The following is a 23,998-nucleotide window of genomic DNA, read 5'->3' on the forward strand; positions in this document are numbered from 1 at the left end:
ATTACCTAGCTATACATTTCTAGAGAGAGGTTGGTTAAAACATTATAAAGACAGGTTATTTTCTAGCCAATTCCATAGGAGTTTTCCATAGGGATGCTACTGTGTTATTCTTAAAACTGGTTATATAAGAACTACTGAATATTTTATCAGACAGCTAAAAATAAGAATAAATTAGCACATAGTTCTTTTCATCAATAAATTTCAACATGCTTTGCAAAGATGAGTAAGCATCATTATCCCCATTTTACAGAAAGGGAGACAAACACAGAGTTTAAATGACTTGTTCAATGTCTCAACAAGTCAATGGTAGAGCTGGGAACAGAATGCAGCTATTGTGACTCCAGTCTAATGCTTTATCTACAGCACTGTGTTAAGATCAAAATTTATGCTTTCTCTTTTCAGAAAGATGTACATAAAGTAGAATAGCACTGTACATTTTCAAAATTTCAGTGAAAAATTATGAAAAACTACTATTTCCCCCCTTTTTCTGACCTGTTCCAGTGCACAGAAATACACCTGAGCTATAAAGTTCAGATCTTGATAGAAACCTGGCCAAAATTCAAGGATGTTTGGATATAGAGCCTGAAATAAAGCCCTAGCCCTATCTTCATAGGCAGTCCTGAAAATTTTCAAGCTTGGGTATCAGCTGGTGAAGATGTTTGAAAGGCATTTGGATCCACTAGAATTTCTGAGCTCCAACCAAAACCAACATTTTAATTGTTTCAACTGAAAAGGGGCGGGGGATGACTCAGCAAGTGGGTTTCCTGTAACTAAATATCCTCAAACACAGTTCTGCTGGGTTTCCTTCATAAAATACAAAATATAACATATGCATCTTCCTTAATCACCTGCACTTATTTTAGTATGTCATTTTAAATGCAAAACAGGAAAAGGATGCTCAGAAGAAACCCTTGGGGATATCAAAATATTGTTTGATGACCATTTTAAGTGCTTGATGTAATAGTTTGATATACAAGAATATCAATCACCTGAAAGTAATTTCTAGACTAGGAGATTTAGATTATTTAAGTAATAAAGTAATTTAAAATGCAATTGTGTGTGCCTCTCACTTGTTTCAAAATTACCTTGGCTTCCTATGCTTTATTCTATTATGGTGCTAGCCCTACTCAGCTGTCACTAAGTAGATGAATGCACTATTTTAATAACTTTTTTTTTTAATTAAAATATTTGAAAAAGGCCATTGAAACGGTGCTGGGAGGGCAATCTGAAAAATGTCCAGGATGAATAAATTTAGCTTCACAAACATTCTGTAATTTAATCCACAAAAAGCAGAGGGAAAACATATTGGGTCAAATGCAGATATGCTATGGACGATAGGGAAAGTAACTATAAGTGTCTGAGGGTCTTAAACTGGTTTAATGTACCTGCCCAGAATGAGATGTTTAAGTGGAGAATAGGGCAACTGCAATTTATGTATCCTTATGGCCTCCTGTCAGTTCCTTTTTCAAAGGAACTCCCCTCCGTGGCCCCTTAGCATACAAGTTTCACCAATTCAGTCCCCTCTGTTATACTCATCACCTTGTCTCCATTCAAATCCGGCTTCTTTGCCAACACCCTCATGAAGTTTAGTTTGCCATGTCTTCTCTGTCTTTCTCCTTCAGGCTCTGGTCCTGTGTTAAGATCAACTCGTGCTACGTGACAGTCGATGGGATTAGTCACTTTTGAAAGAGACAGATTCCTAAATCACTTAAGTACTGAACAATTTATCTCAGATATCCAACTCTCCTTGACTTTATATAGGAGTTGGGACCTAACTCCTTTAGTCCCTCTTGAAAATCCCAGTCTTATACTCCTCTCGCTGGTACTAGTTGGAAGGAAATTAAAGGTGAATTAGAAAAAAAAAAAAAGTTGGGTATGAGGGGGGAATAAATGGTCTCTTCCCTCAATTCAAGCAGTGCTGTGAAATAGTTTAGAAATACAGTTCCCTTTTCTCATTGGTGAATGTGTTTCCTTCCTCAGCCGATGCAGAGGTTATTGTGAATAAATCACAATGCGTTTTTTTTTCTTGGTCACTCAAACATTTAAAACAGATGCAAATGGAAAAGGCACAAAACAGACTCTGCTACCACTTAGTGAGGATACAAAGGCACTTCATGAGTGTGCAGTAGATGGGATGCAAATCACAGGGACAAATCCTCTTCTTCACCCTTTGCAGAAGCAAAACACCCCCTGACAGCGGAGCAGTGCAGTTATACTGCCAAGGGAAGGAGGTAGGGGGTTGGTGGGGATTTGGGTAGGCTCCACGTCTGCCTGCTGCTCTCACAAAGAGGAGGGTCATGGGGAGGGAAGGAAGGTCGGTCGGTCTGGAGGGACCTACTGCTCCAAGAATCTTTTACTTCTCTCCACATTGAGACAGGTACAGAGGCTTTTGCAGTCAATACAATGGAATAGTGGCCCTGCAGTGACTCTGTTTTTCCTCAGTGCCCTGACAGGAGGCCACTGATACCCCCAGCTAAATTACTTAGGCAGAAGAGAGGATTTCAGACTCCTCCCCCGCCCCCGCTCGCTCATTTTCACCAGGCTGGCTCAGGGGACTGGGGTGTAGGAGGAGGTGAAGGCTCTGGGGTGAGGCCAGGGCTGAGGGGTTTGTGGTGCAGGAGGGGGCTCCAGGCTGGGGAGGAGGGGTTTGGAGTGTAGGAGGGTGCTGGGACCGAGGAGATCGGAGGGCAGGAGGGGGATCAGGGCTGGGGCAGGGGCTCGGGGTCCAGGAGGGGGTCACGTGTGCAGGCTCTGGCCAGCACTTACCTCAAGCAGCCACCATGTCCCTCTCCAGCTCCTATGCGGATGCGTGGCCAGCTGGCTCTGCGCTCTACCCCATATACAGGCACCACCCCCGCAGCTTGAATTGGCCAATGGAAGCTACAGGGGCAGTGCTTGGGGCAGGGGCAGCATGTAGAGCCCCCTAGCTGCCCCTACACATAGAAGCTGGAGGAACATGGTGGCTGCTTCCCGTGAGCCGCATAGGCTAGGAGGGAGCCTGCCAGCTCCACTGTGCGGTGATGCCAACCCGACAGTCAACAGTCCAGTCAGCGGTGCTGACCAGAGCTGCCAGGATCCCTTTTCAACTGGGTTTCTGGTTGAAAACTAAACACCTGGTCACCCTAGCTTCTGGGTGCTTTGAAGTGTATGGTTTGTTAACAGGTCATTCAGTAACAGCGGAACATAGAGGGGAAAAAAAGGAGGTGCAATTAGAGTTAGTAGCTATGGAAAAAGCATATGCAGAACACTTTAAGTGCAACTTCTTCTCCCCAAAGCCCATAATTCACTTAAAATGTATCCAACCAATTATTCCTTATGAAAGGGCTTTTGGTGAGATCATAGTGTATGTTACAGATAAATATATTTGCTATGCATCCGAGTCTCCTACGAAATCTTATCTTTCTGTTCCCATTTTCCAGATGGTAAGCTTTCAGAGGCAGAAACTGTCTTAATACCTGTATCTTATACAGTGCTGAGAACACTGTCAGTGCTTGCCAACTGACTAAAATTACAGAAGCACTTAATCAAGAGATACGCAACTTCTACTGATACCGATATTAGTATTTGAACCTATTAGGATATTGAATTGACATGCAGCCACAATATTTCTTACATAGGGCTAAACTTTCTGAGCACTAAACTTATAAATACAATGTAGCTGCTTTGAAAATTCTAAAATGAAAAACCTACATTTAAAGATTTGTATCCTTTAAACAAGAGGAAACAAAACCCTGCCATATTCTACACTAAACAATCACAGTTCATAGTGGTGTTACCACTAAACCAAACCCTGCTTTCTTTATCTAGTTGAAACTCCCATTGACTTCAACAGGTTCTTTTCAGCATACTTTTCAGTGATTTAACATGAGAAAATGAATGCTGGATAGAGATGCTGAAATCAATCAAGTTTTAACAGAGAAAAAACTGTAGAATTTCACCACATGTTTTGGACAATTCCATTAGAGTACTGCCATATACAGTATGTTACATAAGAGGTACTGCTGGTATAACTCATGCTACCTTGCCTGCGTGACAGCTATTTTTGAAAAAGCTCAATGTGGAGGTTACAATTTCGAGCCTGAAAAAGCTGGAATAGATTTTGGAATTTACTCAGACAAGTTCTCCCATCCTTCATTGTGTTTGGGAAGCTGTCACTAATAAGTAATGAACTAGAAAGGGAAAAGAAGAGAGTGACTAGCTTGAAGCCTGTATAATGAAGCCTAAATATTCCTTGAGTTTAGTGAGCAAAAGTTCACAGCCTTCAGTGAAAGGTGACCAGGAATTCAGGCATTCTTGGTGTTGCGTCTTTGCTCTCTATACAAATTAAGAATGTAAGGAAGCTACATAGATTTTTCTCATGTTCTTTTAGACTAAGTAGAGATGCTAAGTTTAGGAAACTGTGTCTGAGTTTGGCATGCAAAACTTACTTGAGGGTACTCCGCAGGATAAAGCATGAAGTTTTCTTTTTATACAAATGGGGTTTGCCCTATTTCAGTTAATGCAAGCTGCCTTCACTTTTACTGTTGTGAACACAGTACTGCACTTACAGCAGGTGTGGGGAGGTCACCAAAATGTTCACTGCCCTGAGGTAATATTTCTCTTGCCCCCTCTAATGACTAGCCCTGCTAAAATGTCAAATATTTGTATATGATATTCCTGCCACACACCATTTGAACTGAAGTGAGGAGATTCTCTCGTCTCCTTTGGGGCTCATTTGCCTCACTGCAGGTTATTTCACTGCTTCCTCTAGGAGTGGTTTAACTCTGCTTCATAAAATACGGACAGTGAGCTATATTTTGCTTTTGAAATGTACCAGATTTTCACCAAATGGAACAAGTGTGACATCTTCAGAATTTCCTCGGGCAGTCTTTGTCCTCTTAGGAATTATGAAATACAATGCTGCTGGATACGTTATTTCAGGACCACTGAAGCAGTAGTCCCAGAGGCAACAAGATACCTCCAGATAAGCCATGTCTGAGGATGGACTTGCCCTGGAACTGAGTTGCAACACTCAGATGTCTCCCAGGTTTTTACTAAGCAAATAATAAAGATAAGAGATTGTAGGTGCCTGGTGCAAGCTGAATCTTTGTGTGTATGTGGCGGGTGGGAGGGGGAGAAGGGGGTCATTTCATCTTATGAAGGGCTTTTCCCTTCATGTTTCTATTCTCACATATTTTCATACAGTGGGCATACAGCTGTAGCATGATGTAGAGACTGTCACCATTACACTTAAGGCCAGATTTTCAAATTTATTCAAGTGCCTAAAGACTTAGGCACGTATAAAAATCCCAGGAGGCACCTAACTCCCAATGGTGCTTTTGAAAATCCCAGGAGGCCCCTCTCTGCAGCTTTAGGTTTCTACATTCCTTTGAAAATCTGGCCCTTAGTGCTCAGTCAGAGAGAAGGGCTGTGTATTTGTGTGCTACTGCTCTAATGTCAGGGAAATTGAAACAGAGGGAAAATGGACTACGCTTAAAGAAGTTTTCATGAGGAAAAACTAAATCTTTCTATTTTTCTGACTTGGTTACTCTTCATCCATAGCACATCCCCTTGTCTTGCTTTGGCTCTAGGTAAACACAGACCAGTGAGAAGGTTTATTTATTTATTGCTCCAATTCACTTCAGCCCAAGGCATTAGAACTGCCAAAAGAATGGAGAAAGCAAAGGGAAGCTATGGAAGCTATTTTTAAATTACGTCATGGTTTCTAGATGCCCTCGTTCCATTTATTCCACCAATGCTTACCAACTCCCAACCCTCATTGGAGAGATTTCCCCAACAGCCTCAGTCCAGAGTACCAGGCATTAATTAGAGAGACAGAGACATTTAGGTCTGTATCAGGATTAAGTTTGGCTCAGGTTTGTGTTCAAATTGTGCCAGGCAGGATGGTGACTGCCCAGCTATGATCGCTCAGAGGAATGGGACTACCACAGCAGCAGCAGCTTCTTCTTAGTTTGGGGTTCTTGCTCCAAGGAACAAGAGAGTCTATCCAGACCCTCAGAAAATTTCCTGTCAGGAATAAACTGGGATCAAAATAGTCTATGAACTGGGTCATGTTGCACTTCGGGGAGGTACAATCATCTGGTTGTCAAAAGGAATGGTAAACAGAAAAAAAAGCCCTGTATGGGCTAAATCAGGAAAAATAATCCCATTGTGACTTATTTGGCACTGGATTCTCTCACCCTGCTCTTCCTCACTGTATCTAGGACCAAGTGTCTGCTCAGGCTAGCCCTAGACCACGGTACTTAGCTGCCCACTTACTTATTAATGCTCTGTACAGATAAGACAAACTCCCTCCAAGTAGCCCTGTCTTAACTGTCCCTTTTCCTGTTATTTCCCCTTTCTCCTCTCTCTTTAGCTGGATAGGGAGAGGCCCTTGCCTCTAGGTTTAACAGCTGAATAACCTGAACTAAAATACATGTTGTTATGGAGGAGCAGAACATCCCTGAGATCAGGATAATATACAACTTTACCAAGGTAGGAGAGGGTAGGGATGTGAGGTCATGTCAGGACTCGTACTCAAAAGTCTCAAGCTTTCCATCACTAGGAGATTTAAATCTTATAAGGACAAATGCTCTTCTGAGGCATGACTCAACATGAATAGGAACTGGATTGATAGATTTCAGTTCACCCCTTCTGCCCCAAATTTGAAACGGTTAAGTTTCACAGGTTGGGCTTTGATCCATCTCTAGCAAGAAGCAGAAAAAGATGGGTGGGTTAGACCATGCTCCGAGCAACAGTGGCTCACAGCAACTAAGGTCTTTAATTTTGATTTCCAACATGAATGAAACATGACCACTTCTGAAAAAAAACTGTGTCTTGCTCACTCTATTTTGTTCAGGCAAAACAGAACAGATGTTAAAAATAAATGAAATTAGGAAAAAAAAAAAAGAAAAGGAAGAAAGGAGCATTGTTAATGCAGAAGTCCAGTGGGGCCTTCTCTGTTCACTTCCACAGATAAAAATGTCTGCAACAAAGTACGTAGCAGACTGAAATATTTGTTTCTTAAACCTTATTCAGAGTCAAAGATTCCTGCTGTCAAGAGGATGCTAAGTTTTCAGGATACAACTATCTTGTTATCAGGGGAGTTACTGCTTCTGGCTCCCACAATCTCACATGATACAATTGTGCCACAACAAATGTTAGGAAGAAAATTAGTATCACCAATACACTCGCCATACCTAGTTATAAAATATTTCCCATGTTAGTTAAAAAATCTGACATTGGTGTATTTGAATGGATCTCTGGTGCCACCTAGTGGCTAGTTCAGTTAACCTCTTGTGTACTTCCAACAGCAATTCCAATAGAATAATTTTTTTCCTAATATTGATAAAAAAATCACTCCATATAAATTTGAATCTGCCACCATCTTCCCGCAATACCTTCCACATTTTAAGTAAATGCAGATATAATCAATGTTTCCATATAAACTTCCACAATATTTGCAATTCAATGGGCCTGATTTTTAAATTGTAGTGAAAATGGACTGGGGGAGGGGTTACAAGTGCGGACATGAACTCTCCCAGTTGTAGATTCGCTCCAACAGTTAAGAGGACTGTAGGACCTCATTTGCATCTGCAAAATTAAAAGATTGGATTTGACTTTTAAAACTTCTGTCTTAAAAAAAAAAAGACTGCAGCAGGAAAGCTAATAAAACTCCAAATAAGTGTGACATAAATAGTGACGAATGTAGCTGTTTGTCCCTGAACTGCCCAGCATAGAGCATTTCCTGTGAGATTAGATACAAAGCAGCATGTGACTGTGTTACCATCCAATGAACTGTGTTTAAATTAAAACCATTAAAAAACACAGACACAATGGGTGAGGGTAATACCTTTGATTGGACCAACTTCTGTTGGTGAAAGACAAGCTTTCCAGTTTACATACAGCAGCTCTTCTTTAGGCCCAAGAAAGGACTCCTGCCATCACAGCAAAAATGCAAGATGGAACAGATTGTTTAGCATAAGTAGCTACACATATTATGGGACCATTCAAGGTGGAATGGTCCATTAACAACCCTGCAGTCATGACAGAGAGAGAGAGAGAGAGAGTGAGAGTGTTAGTGGGTTGTTGTAATAAGCTATAAACCCCAAGGTCTCTGTTCAGTCCATTCAAAGAATGACTTGTCTACAGGAATAAAAAAGGGTTTCCTTATAGATTTCTATTCCATTGTTACGGGGGGGGGAGGATTTTTGTGCATTTTAGCAGTTGCTTCGCCTAGTAGTGCTATCAAATTGTTAATTATATAGGGCCAAAGACTAGAACCAGTGCACAGTCCTTGTTACGGATCCCTGTGGGTGGAAGAAATCCTTTCTCAAGCCACAAAGTGGCAGCACAGCAAATCCACAGCCAATACAGCAGCAGCAAAGCCCTGTAACCAAGGAGGCTGCCCTTACAGGGAGTGGCCAGGCATGGAGAGGAAAGAAACAACATATTGCAGTAGCCAGAGAGACTGCAGAATCCATTCTCTAGCCTCCTACATGCTGGAGCACAGCAAACCCACTTGCAGCAGAATGTCAGTTTGTGCAAAAGATGTGGCCTCCCTGTGCATTGTAACCAAATCCCATCTCCCACCCTTTTCCACAGCAGAATTGCACTTGAGCCTGTGCACTTGCACAGGCTCTTCGGTGTTTAAAAATAAAGTTTAGCTCACTCCCCCTAAAGACCATTTCACACATTTTTAAAGGAACAGTGGAATAATTCCAGCCAGACCAACCTGAGTTGTGATGGAAGCCTCATCCCTTGAAACATTTAAATCCAGACTGGCCAACACACTAAAAAAAAAAAAAAAAAAAATGTTCAAACAATGGGCTTGATCATCCTTTCAGTTACACCATTAAGAACCGTTAGGAAAGGGCTAGATAATAAAACAGAAAATATCAGTGCCACTAATAAATCCATTGTACACCCACATCTTGAATACTGCATGCAGTTCTTGACACCCACTCAAAAAAAAAAATATTAGAATTGGAAAAGGTACAGAGAAGGGCAACAAAAATTATTAGGGGTATGGAACAGCTGCCATATAAGGAGAGATTAAAAGTCTGTGAGCTCGTCTACACTTACAGTGCTGCAGCAGCACAGCTGCACTGGGGTAGCTGCATGGCTGTACTGCTTAGTGAAAACACTATCTATGCCGACAGAAGAGCTTCTCCCATTGGCACAGGAACTCCACCATCACAAGAGGCAGTAGCTATGTTGACCGGAGAAGCTCTCCTGTCGACATAGCATGGTCTACAGAGAGTTAGGTCGGTATAACTGCGTCGCTCGGGGGTATGGATTTTCCACACCCATGAGTGACAGTTATACCTACATAAGTTGGTAGTGTAGATGTGGGCTGAGACTGTTCGTCTTAGAAAAGAGGTGACTAAGAGGGGATAGGATACATGTCTAGAAAATTGTAAGTGGTGTGGAGAAAGTGAATAGGGAAGTGTTATTTCACAGAACACAAGAATTAAGGGTCACCAGATGGAATTAATAAGCAGCAGGTTTAAAAACAAACATAAGGAAGTATTTCTTCACATGCCACACAGTCAACTCATTGAACTCATTTGCCAGGGGATGTTGTGAGGTTAAAAGTAGAATGAGGTTCAGAGAAAAAAAAAAAAAAGTGGATAGGTTCACGGATGACCGGTACATCAATATCTATTATCCAAGGTAGTCAGGGATGAAACCACATGTTCTGGTTGTCCCTAAGCCTCTGACTACCAGAAGCTGGTACTGGACTGAATGGATCACTCAATAATTGCTTCAGAGGGAATGAACAGAACAGGGCATCTGGCACTGGCCACTGTTGGAAGACAGGATACTGGTCTGCATGGACCATTGGTCTGACACAGTATGGCCATTCTTATGTTCCTACCAGTTTTTACAGAGTTCTATTGACATCAATAGAGTTTCTTTTAATTTACACCCCTCAGAAAAGAATCAGACTCTATAGCTTTTTTCTGACTCTGACTTACAGGAGTTGAGATCCTGGTGAAATTTCACTGTTACTACTTTACTTTTAATTTTTTTCTTCTAAGAGAACTGCACATTTTTCTAGGAATTGACCATTTCTGGAAAGAAATAAAGAAAGCAAGAAAGAAAGGGAAGGGGAAAAAAAAATAGATACCGATTGGCACATTTCTACTGAAAAAGGACAAGAAGTTGTTCTGGTGGTTTTTAAATTGGAGTTAAGAGGTGTCTTATACAAGCTTTTCAAAGCTAAGCCAAGTCGAGTTTGCTCCAACACACACAATACTGATCCAATTCAGGATTAACTGTAATGTCAGGACAAAGAAATGCATCCCATTAGTTGTGAAGTACTATTCCATCTTTTCACAGTGTCCTAGAAAGGGGTGGGAGAGTGATTATATTGGAGTTTAAATTAAGTTGATAGAGTAGCTTTCTGTCAGCCCTAGCACCAAGAATAAAGTAATATAGTATCCAATTACCATAGTGGACACCAGTTTCTTATTGAATGAATGAAGTATCTGAATAAAGTGGAATAAATGATGCAAGCACATGGTTTTAGATATTACAATATACACAGAGAGACCAAATCTAAGCAGTAGAGTAAATACAGTACCTAGAGTGAGAAAAAACAGATCCAATATCAGATCCATCCGATTTTATTTAGACAACCTGGATGGGGGACTTTACAGTTCTCATTCCCTTCCAGGCTTCATAAATATGGTTTGTCTCAAGTGCTCATCTTCCTAACAAACGTATTTCAGTCTCTTGTGTTTTCATAAACCGGAGTGAAAATGGTGAGTCAACAAGATTGATTGGTTTTTGCTCAGTGTGCATTTTTGCTTAAAAGGCTGGAAGTTCATGGGGATTGTTATCTATGGAAGGTCTCAACTACAGTGAGCAGAGAAATCTAAGAAATGGAACATAATGGCATTTTGAGGTGTTTATGACCCACACCAGTTTCCCTTCTCTGTATAATAATTAAGGCTAAGTTTTTGTCATGGGTATTTTTAGTAAAAGTCACGGACAAATTCACAAAAGCCTGTGATTGGTCCTTAATTTTTCCTAAAAGTACCCATGACAAAATGGGTAGCCTGGGCAATTGGCGGGGGGTTGGGAGCTCCAGGATCGCCTTCTGCTGGTGGCTCCAAGTTGCGGGGGTCCCCCCACCTCCTGCAGATAGTGGGAGCTGCTGGTATCCCCCCTGCCGCCCATAGTGGATGGAAGCAGTGGAGGTCCCTCTTGCTGCCGGGTCCCCACTGCTGCCCGTGGTGGCGGGAAGCTGCGGGGCTCCCCCCTACCACCCGTGGTGGCACTGCGCCTTCCAGCCTCCGCAGACAGTAGGGGACCCTGCAGCTCCCAGCTGGTGCTGGCTGAAGTCACAGAGATCTTTGGAAGTCACTGATTCCATGACTTCTGTGACTAAATTGCAGCCTTAATAACAAAACAAAACCTCCATGGTCAGGAGCATGGTAAAGATAGATGAGATGGATTAGATACCTAAGTACTTGTATGGCCCCTACAACATTAGTATCGGCGCACCTCACAATCTGTAACATATTTATCCTCAACTCCCCTCTGAGATAGGACAATGCTATTACCCCCATTTTTCAGATGGAGAATTGAGAGAGAGAGAGAGAGGCAGGCTTGTGCAAAAAGTCATCAAGGGAGTCAGACAGAATGAAGAGGTGAATCTAGGTTTCCTAAGTCCTAGGCTAGTACCCTGACCACTCTTTCCTCACAACAGATAAAAGCAAGCACATAAAAGTACTGCCATGCAGGCCCTGCAATATATCTGACAATATATCTGTTGAGAAGCCCACAATTTCTCTTTCCCTAGGGAGTTGCAAAGTGGGTTTAATACTGACCCAATTTTCATGGTCTTTGGGAAAGGGATGGCAGGGCAGCCTCTCTTCCTAAGCCTCAAGGAGGAGCATGACTTCATTCACAGGGAAGTACAGGCCCCATGAGACTTAACTGAAGTCCTGTAATTGGATAGTATGGCTCATCTGTTGTCCTTCCCTGTTAAGCAAGAATTTGAGCCCTAGACAAAGCTCCTAAAATTTTGCCTATTCGTTGCAGGATGTAGGAGAGGTGGGTGTAACCAGAGCAGAAGGAACTAGAGACAGAAAGGTCTTGCAGGCAAGTCATTCAGATTTAGGAGAACACTCAGATAATAAAAACAGAATATAATCCTCAGCCTTAGTTATCAATAGCCCAAGCCCCAGGAAGGAGGCAAGTCTGACCATGTACAACTTGCCTAAACTATTTGGAGCAGGAGAGGTATGCAGGAGATCAGGTACCCTGACTAAGAAGAAACATCAAATAAAAGTTCCAGCTGACATTGTACCTCTTCAACTGCGTTCTTAGTTATGCACGATAGTCTAGAACAGAGAAGTAGAAAAATTAATCTCAAATTGCCTGCAATGTTTTTCATTGCATTACTGGTATGACTGACATCTCTTGTACTAGCATGTGGAAATCCATCTGTTCAGTCTTTTCACTTAACACTGTGATGGGTTCCCCCTGGGGTGCCACCTGGAACTGAGGTTGCAGATTTTTAAGGGGCAAGCTGCACTAGCTTACAGTTTAGGAACCCCAGGTGTTCCATTCACAGGCTAAAAATCCCTTTAGCTTGAGCCCAGCACTTCCCCCAGTTCAGTCTTTGCTCCTCAGGTGTTTCCAGTAATCTCTTTGGGTGGGGCGTCAGTGATGACATCGTGGTTCTTCATTCCCCTGCCTTATATAGTCTTTGCATATGATGGGAACCCTTTGTTTCAAAGCTTAGTTCCCATGCCATTCAGTGGAAAAACACTGGTATCCCAAGATGGAGTCCAGCACCAGGTGACCTGGTCACATGTCCCTGAAGCGTCACAGTGGCCATGAGTCAGAGGCTGTTTGTAGTGCTCTCAGGCAGCTCCCTCCCCCCGTGGGCAATAAACTTCTTTTAAGGACTATTGTTCTCCCTAAAGGTTCATTAACTTGAATGGGCCCTTCCCAACCAGCCATCCAACTGAGAGCCTCTTGCCTAATGGGTGTTCCCCAGGTGTAAACACATTTGTCATACAGATACATAATCAATGTTCCTAACTTCAGATACAAAAATAATACAGACGTACAAATAGGATAATCATATTCAGTAAATCATAACCTTTCCAATGATCTCACATGACCTATCTTGCATAAAATACATCAAAATTATGCCATAATCATATCATAACATCACTGTGAAGAATATGGGGTGCAGTGCTACAAACCTTTTTTTAGTTCAGGAAGTGTACCAGGTGGGGCAGGAGAAATAGAAATATAGGATAATTGAAAACCAGACATTTTACAAATATTTGATGGAAAAAGTGAACAACCCAAGAGCCATTGTACAGACAGTGTCTCGTTTTCATAGCTCCTTACACCAGAAATTAGTGTCTGTGCTGGTAAGGACCTCCTGGTGCATTAATGGCTTTGAAGGGTGTTTACCCACTCCGTCAGTTAACATTACACTGCACTGGTTAGTCCCAGAGGTGAAACACGCTGGTGAAGCAACACCACAGAGACTGACTGACCATTCTGTACGTCCTCAGTTGGCACACTGCTCCCTCGCACTCTGTTAATAGCCTTCTGATCAACACATAAGTTTGCCTTCAAGTACACCTTTGAATTGTAAAGCAAGTACTCCACATTTTAATCAAGATTTATATCCCCAGGAAGCCCACTGCAGTCCTCATAGGTTGCTTGTATACTTCCTGCTGCAGTTACTGCCATCATATAGTTCCTAGCATGACCTAGTGCCTACCTAGGACAGGTCTCTGGAGGCATCAACAGTCCCTTCCTTAACTCATCATTTATGAACTAAAGGCTCAAAATCACTGTGGCCTTCTGCTTCCATGTGCGATAGCAAAGTTTGCTCATAGGTTAGTATTCACATTCAGCGGCTGTTCTGAGACACTCATCAGGCCTTGTGCCCTGGAGAATCCTTTAGTGGTCTCCACATCCAGGCCCGTATCTTGCTAGATCCTTGAAGCTAGAGTAGTTAATCCATTGTTTAACTCATCACTGCTAGAGAGTGTTCAAGAAAGTACCACAGGAGGGTTTCATCAAACATCTGTGAGGTCTTACTCTGGGCTTAGGGATTCCGTGGCAAGTCAACCAGGTGTCTTCTCTCCTCTCAGAGGCAGTGTCCCGAGCACAAGGCTACATTCCATTCATAGGCCAACGTGTAACTGGGCCACAGTCTTATTTCCTCATCCATCCTCTCCCCCTCCCGCCCGCATCCACCTCCAGAAACACTAGTGAAGAGAATGAAGACTAGTGAAGCTTTAAGAGAATGGAGAGCTAGCAACATTTGTGGCATTTCAGTTCAGAATGCTCTATCTGAATTCAGAAATAGCAGCTGTTGAAGTTTAGATTATACCTCAAGTAATGAGCTTCAGCTTTTCTGGGTCTGGATTCTGTAACCCCTGCCCATTTCTGATGTGTGCACTCTGGCAGGGTGCAGTCAAGCAGAGTCATAGATGTACATTTTAAAGCTTAGTAACCTTCAAAGGAGAAGGCTGTGCTCTGTTTTTCTTGACGCTCAACTACACAGTATCAACATGAAAAGAACATGGCACCAAAGATGCTTCTTTCCAAATGCATTCTCTTTAGGGCCTGTTTAATTGACTAAAAAGTACATTACCAAAAGTAAAGGCTCCAAATTATGGTTAAAATGTAAGCCTCGTGATGAGTTTAAACACAAACACACATTTAGAACACAGAGTCCTGCTGTGTTTTCTTGCACCACTCTTTGCAGCTGGGTAAAGATCAAGCACAATAAAGCATATAGCCAAACCCCACAATATATAGGATTGCTTTGGTTACATTATAAAAAGGATTAAAATCTAGTTTATCCACATCATGTTATCTGGTGAAGCTGATGATATAATTATTAAACTGCTCAAAATAAGCAGACACATGGCTTTGGTATTTGTATTACTTTGTAAATGAGAAAAAAAAAAGTATAACAGTGTTAGAGAATAAAACTGAATGAGCTTCCTATGTACTGGTGGAGCTCTGCAGCCCCCTCATTTCCTCATCCAAAGGGCAAGAGAAATTCCAAAGCACAAATACTCTGAGATTTATAGGCCTGATTGCAGAGCTGACTCTTGGCCAGCAGAGCTCCTTAGCAGGCCAAAAGAGAAGTAGTCTTTTCCTCAGGTATGAAGTGGGTTGGCTGATAGCGTTGGCTGATAGCATTGGCTGAGATGCAATGAAGATATGAACAGAATTTTTACATTCCCACTTCCAGCTAAAAAGTCCTCTGAAGTATGATCAACTGATTTCTTGAATGCTTAAAACAAGCAAACTTCTGCAGGAAATGGGATCCATATGCATATTTTTTCATGAGTTCCTCAGAAAAGGATAGTCAAAACTTAGATATGCATATGTGCTTTTAATGTAATAGTCTGGCTATTTTATAGATTCTGCCACCACTCCACCCCTCAAGAATGGATATTTGAGCAGAAGATGAAAACCTGGCCCCACTAAAGCCAATAGGATTTTTAATCACCGATTTCAACAGAACAAAGATGTGGTATTTTGAAGGCTGAGATTCACCCCAGCAGGCCAATGGCATTTGGGTGGTGCATAGGAGTTGTGTTGGCCTTCTGTACAGGGATGAATTTCACCCCAAGTGAACTAAGTTGTGGATAAATTTTTGATTAACACCAGAGGTAGAAATTGGATCAAATCCAGTAAGACTCAAGAAAAACCTTCACTCAAAAGGGGGAATTTTATAATTATGTCTTCTTCTTTACTCCCAAAGAATGAATGAGAGCCTTCCATTTTGGCCCTCAATGATATTGGCAAACAAGTGTTTTAAGGCTATACCCACTACCACATCAATTTCCCCAATGTCTATTTCTGATTCTGTATTCTACCTGAACTTTGCTGAGAGAATTTCCGGAGCTATATGGTGACAGGAGGCTTCAGCGAATGTTAGACCAGAATTTTCAACTAAGTTTATCTTTCTCCAGCCAAATGTCCGGAATGAGCCAAGAAAAAAGTAGCCAGGAAAACTCTACAACAATATTGCATTAATAAAATTTTGCATGCCCAAGATAAAACACACGAATAAAACCCCCTACGTATATGCCATGTGTCTTTTCTTCTGTAACAGAAGTGACTTTCAGGTGAAAATATTTTATGACTATAACGTCAATACTACATTGATCCAATATTGTTTAATATTAGGAGGAAAAAATAGCCCAAAAATCTCAAGTTACCCCGGATGACTATTTCACAGAGTCATATTTCATCATGAGGTGGGGTTTCATTTCAACCCAAATACATTGCAACAGCTCACCACCATTTTTGCTAAATATCAAAAAGTAAATCATTTTCAGCTGACTGCTCTTCAGAGTTTTTGTATCAGGAAAGAAACACAAAAGCTAGAAGGGTTAAAAAAAAAAAAAAAAGACAGACAAGACGCAGCTATTTGTCATACAGAGCAAAGTGGTGAAATGGGAAGGAATGCAAGGACAGGAGTGCGCCAGGGTAGAATGAAAACAACTCTAGAAGGTTGATTTAGGATGCTGAAGTACAGCGGGTGTAACTTTTAAAATTATTATTATATAAATTGATCTGAAAGCTTCAAGCAAGCCTCCATCTTGGTTGTTCTTACAAATAAATTGTGTAGTTAGTCAATCTGATGTGACAGATGCTGACTGAGGCACTGTCTTATTCCTAAATTCCCTCTTTTGCCTCTCCCCATTAGTGTCTTATGGCTATATTAGCCTCATTACTACTATCATAGCACCCACCAGCCCTAACTGAGCTCCAGGTGTCATTGTTGTAAACTCTGTACAAACACATAGTAAGAGACAGTCCCTGCCCCAAAGACCTGTCTAAATAGATGAGACACAAAACTGTCTGCAACTGCAAAAGATGTTTTTAAACATTCTCTCTCTCTTTCTCTCTCATTAAGATTATGATGCTGATTTTTCAAATCAGTTTATAGGTAGATAGAGGAATTGATTATTAGCAATATTATCTGTTTTAATCTAATCCTTCCAAGTCTAAGTTATGGAGCATAGTGGCACTGCCCCAGGCCAGAATTTTGTAATTTTTTCCTAATTCAACACTTTAAAAAATAAAAAAAAACAAACACTCTCCTAGAGGGCTATTGCATTTGTTTAAAATAAGACAACTGAAAAGAATCGTGAGTTTGCCTCATTTTCTTTCTTAAATGTTGCCTTTTTGATGACCTACTGGTACAGGTTAATGTTTATTGCATCCAGTTTAGCAACAGCCTACATTGGAAACAATATTACTAGCCACAAACATGGACTGCATACAATCCCACAGATGAAGTTTCTTCCAAAGCAGTCACTCTTAGCTTATTATTAATGCTTAAGCCAGTGAGCGGAAAAGTGAAATTACAGCTTGATTCTAAGCAGAGAGCTGTTAAAGCTCTGCAATCTCAGTTAATTCCTCTACACTACCTTTCCTTCAATTCTTAAAAGTAATTTTTTGTTGGCACATCTTCCTTTGGACTGAAATTCACCCTTTGTTCAGGACCAGTACAAGACTTATGCACTGCTGAAGTCCCATTTAAGCCTTCTGAGAGGCCCAAACCTGCAGATACTTACAGCCACAGTAAACTTTAGTCATATCAGTTAACTTGAATAGGACTACACACGTGTAAAGTTTCATGTGTAAGTGTCCTCAGGATAAGACCCTAAAAGCCTGATTTTTCCCCTATTGAAGTCAGTAGATCCTCTGTAATGTTAATTAGGGATCCCTAGGATCGTCTCTTTGTACAGCACCTAGCACAATGGGATCCTGGTCCATGATGAGGGCTTGGCGGTGCTGTAGTAATACCAACAAAAACTGAATGCATCCGATGAAGTGAGCTGTAGCTCACAAAAGTTTAGAGACTAACAAATTTATTTGAGCATAAGGTGCCACAAGTACTCCTTTTCTTTTTGCGAATACAGACTAACACGGCTGCTACTCTGAAACATATGAAGACTGTTAATGTTTGAAGATTTGACTAAGTCTCTTTACCTAATTAATAAACTAAACTAGTCTCAACTCGCATTGGATGTCCCCCAGCAAAAGAAAGCACTGGAATTTCCTCCAAGGTTGAAGAACAATCAATGACTAGGCTTCTAAAGTGCTACAGTAACACACCTGTTAAATAAGACTATTAAATATTTCTCCTTGGATGAAACACTTGTGCCTGACAGATTTTCTGTTGATTTGTTTAAGGCCTGCTCCTAGCCACACTACCTTCCATCTTTGATGTTAAGCAGCAGTGGTGTAACTATGAAGACTTCAAAGATGAATGTAGCCTCAAATGACTAAGTGCATTGGCTATACACCTCTGGAATTTATAAAGTCAGCCATTATTAAAGAGGCACAGAATGATGCAATTAACACCAGGCAAAAAAGTCAGATAGTTATGAAGACGATTTAAGAATAATAATATTTGCTTCTAACCTCATGAGAAAGTCTTTAAAATAATATCTCATGACAAAGGAAAAATGGATCTCTCAGTTGATAGGCATGGAGTCTTTTAGGAAAAATTTCACAACTAACAAATTGTCAGGTCATTGGGACAGGGATAATTTTTTGTTTTGTGTTTGTACAACACCTAGCACAATGGGGCTAGACACTAGGGCTTCTAGGTGCTATGGTAATAAAAAAGAAAATAAATGCTGTTCCTTCTTGTTAATCAGTCGAGTACATGCTAAAGAAATGGTTCTCATTCAATGCTGTGCCAAATAGAAATACAAAACCCAAGAGGTATTTCCAGAATGGGTCTATATGGCAGGGGAGACATGATAAAGGAGTACAATGATGATGTATCAAAATGAATGCAATTCAGCAATTATAGAAATTATACAGCTACTCTATTGATGGGGTCCACACACAAGGAGCCAGATCCTCATGGGATGTTAATTGGCATAGTCCCCTTGGCATAAACCAGTGACTTTCAATTTACACCAGCAGTTGATCTGGTACATAGATTAGCTAGATTAAATGAGGTCTAGAATCATTTGTTAAAACTTAGTTCTGAAATAAAAAACCTTACACAAATATGCAGCATAAATTAAGATACAGCTAAATTAATTTGGAGAAAGAACCTGGAAAATAAAATCTACTCTGTTCAGAATTCAGAAAAACTATCCCATCTGTGGTTAACAATGTTCTGTAAAAAAAAGTGAACAAACAACAAAATGCCACAAAAAAGAATTAACGTAAAAATCAAAACCCCAACAAAATTATGAGAAATAGGTTTCAACCTCCCAACTCTATTTTCCGTCTGGATGGGCTGCTATGGCATATTTTGTCTTCTAAATTGAGGCACTTCCTTCTAATATCTGAATTAAGGTAGAGAAAGTATGCACAAGGCAAGAGTCTTCCTTTCCGATGGAAATATCCTTCCAATAAAAATTATCTGAAAGACCAGAGGTACTTTCAAGAAAAATATGTTACAGACTCCCCCCCCCCACACCCCCTCCACACACTGTTTACATATCTATTGGCTGAGGACTTTGGGTTTCTGAGGAGTTGTAAAGGTAGAACACAAAGAAAAATAGAGACTGAAGCGGCCTTTTTTGACAGACTCAAAGCACAGCAAACAAATACTGTAAGTGGCATCAATTCATCTCCAAGCCCTTTTGCTTTTATAAAAATGCTGTAAAGCAGCAGGAAGGCAAGAAGTAAGAAAACACATTGTGTGCACCATCAAAGTGAGAAAATGAACAGACAGTACAATGTTTTGCCAGTTTCAGAAACTAGTGAGCGAGACAATTTTATGACAAAAGGGGCAATCCATAACACCATGGGATTGTAATAAGGAGTCAGAAAGAACAATAAATGGTTTCAGCCTAAGATCACATAAAAGTACTCGAGAGTCCTGTGTGGCTTTCTAATTGCTGCTTCTGGAGGGCCAACCCCTGCCTCCCAATAATTGTTAAAGCAATACTTCCAAGGCTGAAAAGGCTTTTAGATTAGATTTACCTACTCTGGGTACATGTATCTGCAGTCACTCCCAAACAAAGCCATGGGGATGTGCAGCACAAAGAATAGTATTGTTTTCTTCGGGAGATTTTTTGATCTTGAGGCTTCTGGGTGTGATGTCCTGGCTTGTCAAGTGTTAATTGCTCGACCATTGACTCAGCCTTTAAACCTCTTCCAGCTATTAATTTCACCATTTAGGATCTCTGCAGAGGTCATCTGTCATCACATCACAAAATATTCTGATTCAATCAAGATTGGCTAAAAGCATATACATTTAAAGCAGTAAGAGGAGACATAGGAAATAGATTGTTGATATTCCTTCAGTTCTTAAAATGGACTAGTACAATACTATCTAAAAACTTGGCTAGTTATGATTTACAGGGCTCAGTATTGTTTTATAATGGTTTTCTTTTGATTATTTAATTTGTTCTTTTTTACCCCCCCTTCCCTGCCCCCATATTTATTCAGTGATTTTTGTGGTTGATTTCTTGACTTGTGTATTTTCCTTTGAATGCAAAGAGTAACAAACAACAATGAAAGTGTTTTCTAACTGGCTGCAGTTGAATACACCAACTGCTGCTTGTTGCTTTTAGGCAGCTTGCCAGAACAACATCTCTATGCTGATCACAGGCAGACAGCACCACATGTTGAGCATTGATGTATTTCAAGTTGATAGGTTTTTATACATCTTTTCCCTTTGAGGAGGAAAAACAAAAACAAAAAAAACAACACCTCACTGAAGTCAAAGGGAGTAGTTTGAGGCAGGATTGCACATTTAATGTCAAACCCAGTTTGCCATGACCTCTCCTTTCCCACCCAATATAAATTAAGGGGCTAATTCTGATGCCCTTCTATAGGTAAATTCTCATTAACATCAACAGGAGCTTTGTCTGGGGAAAAAAAAAAAAAAAAAAAAAAAATGAAGTGGGCCACCAATGGGATTTCCAATAACCAGTATGATTTCCCAAAAATGAAAATCCAGGGCTAAGCTTGCAAACCCCTTACTCGTGTGAGTAGGTTTGTCGTCTTTAGTGGGACTATTCATAGGAATAAGAGTTTGCAGGATGGGCTGCAATCCACAAAGTTCTCACCCTCTTTGGGCTGAAAAGCCCATCACAAAACACCCATTGACTTCAATGAGAAAGGGATCATGCCCCACCACAGATAGTTCCTCTTCAACTCTTTATTGCTGAAAAATGAAATCAGCCTGGACAGGCAGTCATTTCACTGTGTCAGACAGTGATTGCAAGTTAGAGGAAGCCAGCATAAAGCTAGTGTCAAACTGAATACCCCACAGAGATTCTCAGACTTAGCTACATATTGTCTCTTTCAAAAAAATATTTGTTGCAGGGAAGTCACTTCTCAGTAGAAGACTGATTAAATTGAGCACAGTTTCCATTCTAACAGTAAAGTCTCACCAGACAGACCACCTATAAATGGTGTCACATCACAAGTCCTACATGACTAAGTTTTAGTACTTCCATGCATTCTTTACAGTTAGGTTAAAGCAGTGGTGGTACTCCTGGAGGTACACAGAGGTCTTCTAGGGGTACATCAACTCATCTAGATATTTGCCTAGTTTTACAATAGGCTACATAAAAAGCACTAATGAAGCCAGTACAAACTAAAATATCATACAGATTATAGAGCAGTATAAACAAGTAATTTACTATACTCTGAAGTGTAAGTACCATATTTATATTCCAGTTGATTTGATAGTTATATGGTAAAAAAATGAGGTCAGCAATTTTTCAGTAACAGCATTCTCTGACACTTTTATATGTTTATGTCTGATTTTGTTAGCAAGTAATTTTTAAATAAGGTGAAACTTGTGGGTACGCAAGACAAGTCAGACTCCTGAAAGAGGTACAATAGTCTGGAAAGGTTGAGAGCCACTGGGTTAAAATGTTACTTTTTAAATGCTAATTTAAGAAGTGTAGTTGCTGGTATGTTATGTTCAGATCTGGGTCTCCACTGATTACAGTAAATATGCAGAGAAACATCCATTTTAGTTTTCCCAGGAGAAAAATCTTTCCCAATAGTATTTTCTTACTTGAAATTGGCCAGAAGCCTACTCTAGCTTTCTATAAAGGGGACACTTTAAAAAAAAAAAAAAATTAAAGGGAACATGTGTGGTGCCACACATAGGTTCCACTCTCTCAGATCTTAGAAGACAGACCAGTCCTTGCTTACAGACAGCCCCCCAATCTGAAGCAAATACTCACCAGCAACCACACACCACACAACAGAACCACTAACCCAGGAACCTATCCTTGCAACAAAGCCCGTTGCCAACTCTGTCCCCATATCTATTCAGGGGACACCATCATAGGGCCTAATCACATCAGCCACACTATCAGAGGCTCGTTCACCTGCGCATCTACCAATGTGATATATGCCATCATGTGCCAGCAATGCTCCTCTGCCATGTACATTGGCCAAACTGGACAGTCTCTACGTAAAAGAATGAATGGACACAAATCAGACATCAAGAATTATAACATTCAAAAACCAGTTGGAGAACACTTCAATCTCTCTGGTCACTCGATTACAGACCTAAGAGTGGCTATCCTTCAACAAAAAAGCTTCAAAAACAGACTCCAACGAGAGACTGCTGAATTGGAATTAATTTGCAAACTGGATACAATTAACTTAGGCTTGAATAGAGACCGGGAATGGATGAGTCATTACACAAAGTAAAACTATTTCCCCATGGTATTTCTCCCTCCCACCCCACCCCCCACTGTTCCTCTGATATTCTTGTTAACTGCTGGAATTAGCCTACCTTGCTTGTCACCATGAAAGGTTTTCCTCCTTTCCCCCCCCTGCTGCTGGTGATGGCTTGTCTTAAGTGATCACTCTCCTTACAGTGTGTATGATAAACCCATTGTTTCATGTTCTCTGTGTGTGTGTGTGTGTGTGTGTGTGTGTGTGTGTGTGTGTGTGTGTATAAATCTCTCCTCTGTTTTTTCCACCAAATGCATCTGACGAAGTGAGCTGTAGCTCACGAAAGCTTATGCTCTAATAAATTTGTTAGTCTCTAAGGTGCCACAAGTCCTCCTTTTCTTTTTAATCAGGGCTAGCGCAAATATGCCTATCCAAGTTAGGAATTACACTTCCAGCTCCCGTGCAGAGGTACTCTCAGAAGCACAGTTCCATTGCTGCTTCCCTCTTCCTCTGGAAGAAGCAGGGGCCATAATTTGCCCCTGACCTGAACCTGCAGCAAATTAAATCACCTTGCGCAGTGGCTCAGCTGTGCTAGCCAGTGGCTGGATGGACAAAGCCACGGTTCTGCCCATTTCCTGTCCTCTCCCTAGCCATCAGCTGTAGATCCTAAAATCCACGTAGCTCCCTCAGGAGCACTGGGAAATTCTTACTTCCCTCCATGGGAGTATAGTCCAAGTCACAATCTAGCCCTAAATAATTGCACAAAGAAACCCTGCAAACCAATCAAAGGCACCAATCCTTGCCAAAACCAATAGATTAAAACAAATTTGAAGTTTCCAAGCCACACTGTTTTGGAGTTCTGATGAGCCAAAAAAAAAAAAAAAGTTACAAAAAACACTGTGTGAGATCACCTCATTTTTTGGAGCCGTCTTATCTTATGCCTTATCTGATTTGCCTCAGACTTTCCACCCTGGTATAAAGAACAGAAGTACTTGTGGCACCTTAGAGGCTAACAAGTTTATCTAAGCATAAGGTTTCATGAGCTACAGTTCACTTCACTGGATGCATCCTGAAACCTACACCCTGGTGTACTTTGTCTGTGAAATTGCAGGTGAATTGGATTAGGTTTGGCAAAGATAGAGGTCAGTCCAAAAAAAAAGTCTTAGGGTTGAGGGTTTGTTTCACCCTAAACTATGGGCAGACTAGTGTATCTGCATAAGAGATTTGATTTTTTTTTTTAAGTATTTTATTGTCCATACTGTCTGCTCTTTATTTTCTATTCCTCTCACCTGCACACAGTAGTCACATCTTGTAATAAAACCACAAAAGCAGTGCATTGCATGAGAAAAAATAAGCCTAAATAAGCCTACTACCCCCC

The 23,998-nt window shown here is 40.9% G+C and overlaps 1 protein-coding gene and 1 long non-coding RNA gene across 6 annotated transcripts in view; one reads left to right on the forward strand and one right to left on the reverse strand.

Annotated features, from left to right (window-relative positions):
- Window positions 1-23,998, reverse strand: part of LOC119843621 — a 164,665-nt gene that overhangs the window by 132,979 nt on the left and 7,688 nt on the right. Inside the window, exon 2 of one of the 4 annotated variants that reach the window (XR_005289034.2) lies at window positions 8,714-8,771. The exons of the other annotated variants lie outside the window; for them this stretch is intronic. This is a non-coding gene — a long non-coding RNA (uncharacterized LOC119843621). The remainder of the gene's footprint in view (window positions 1-8,713; window positions 8,772-23,998) is intronic. 4 annotated transcript variants of the gene reach the window in all.
- COL8A1 (collagen type VIII alpha 1 chain) overlaps window positions 1-23,998 on the forward strand; it is a 110,239-nt gene that overhangs the window by 73,392 nt on the left and 12,849 nt on the right. The gene's annotated exons all lie outside the window — the stretch shown is intronic.

This window comes from Dermochelys coriacea, chromosome 1, assembly GCF_009764565.3.
Source record: "Dermochelys coriacea isolate rDerCor1 chromosome 1, rDerCor1.pri.v4, whole genome shotgun sequence".
Classification (NCBI taxonomy): domain Eukaryota; kingdom Metazoa; phylum Chordata; order Testudines; family Dermochelyidae; genus Dermochelys; species Dermochelys coriacea.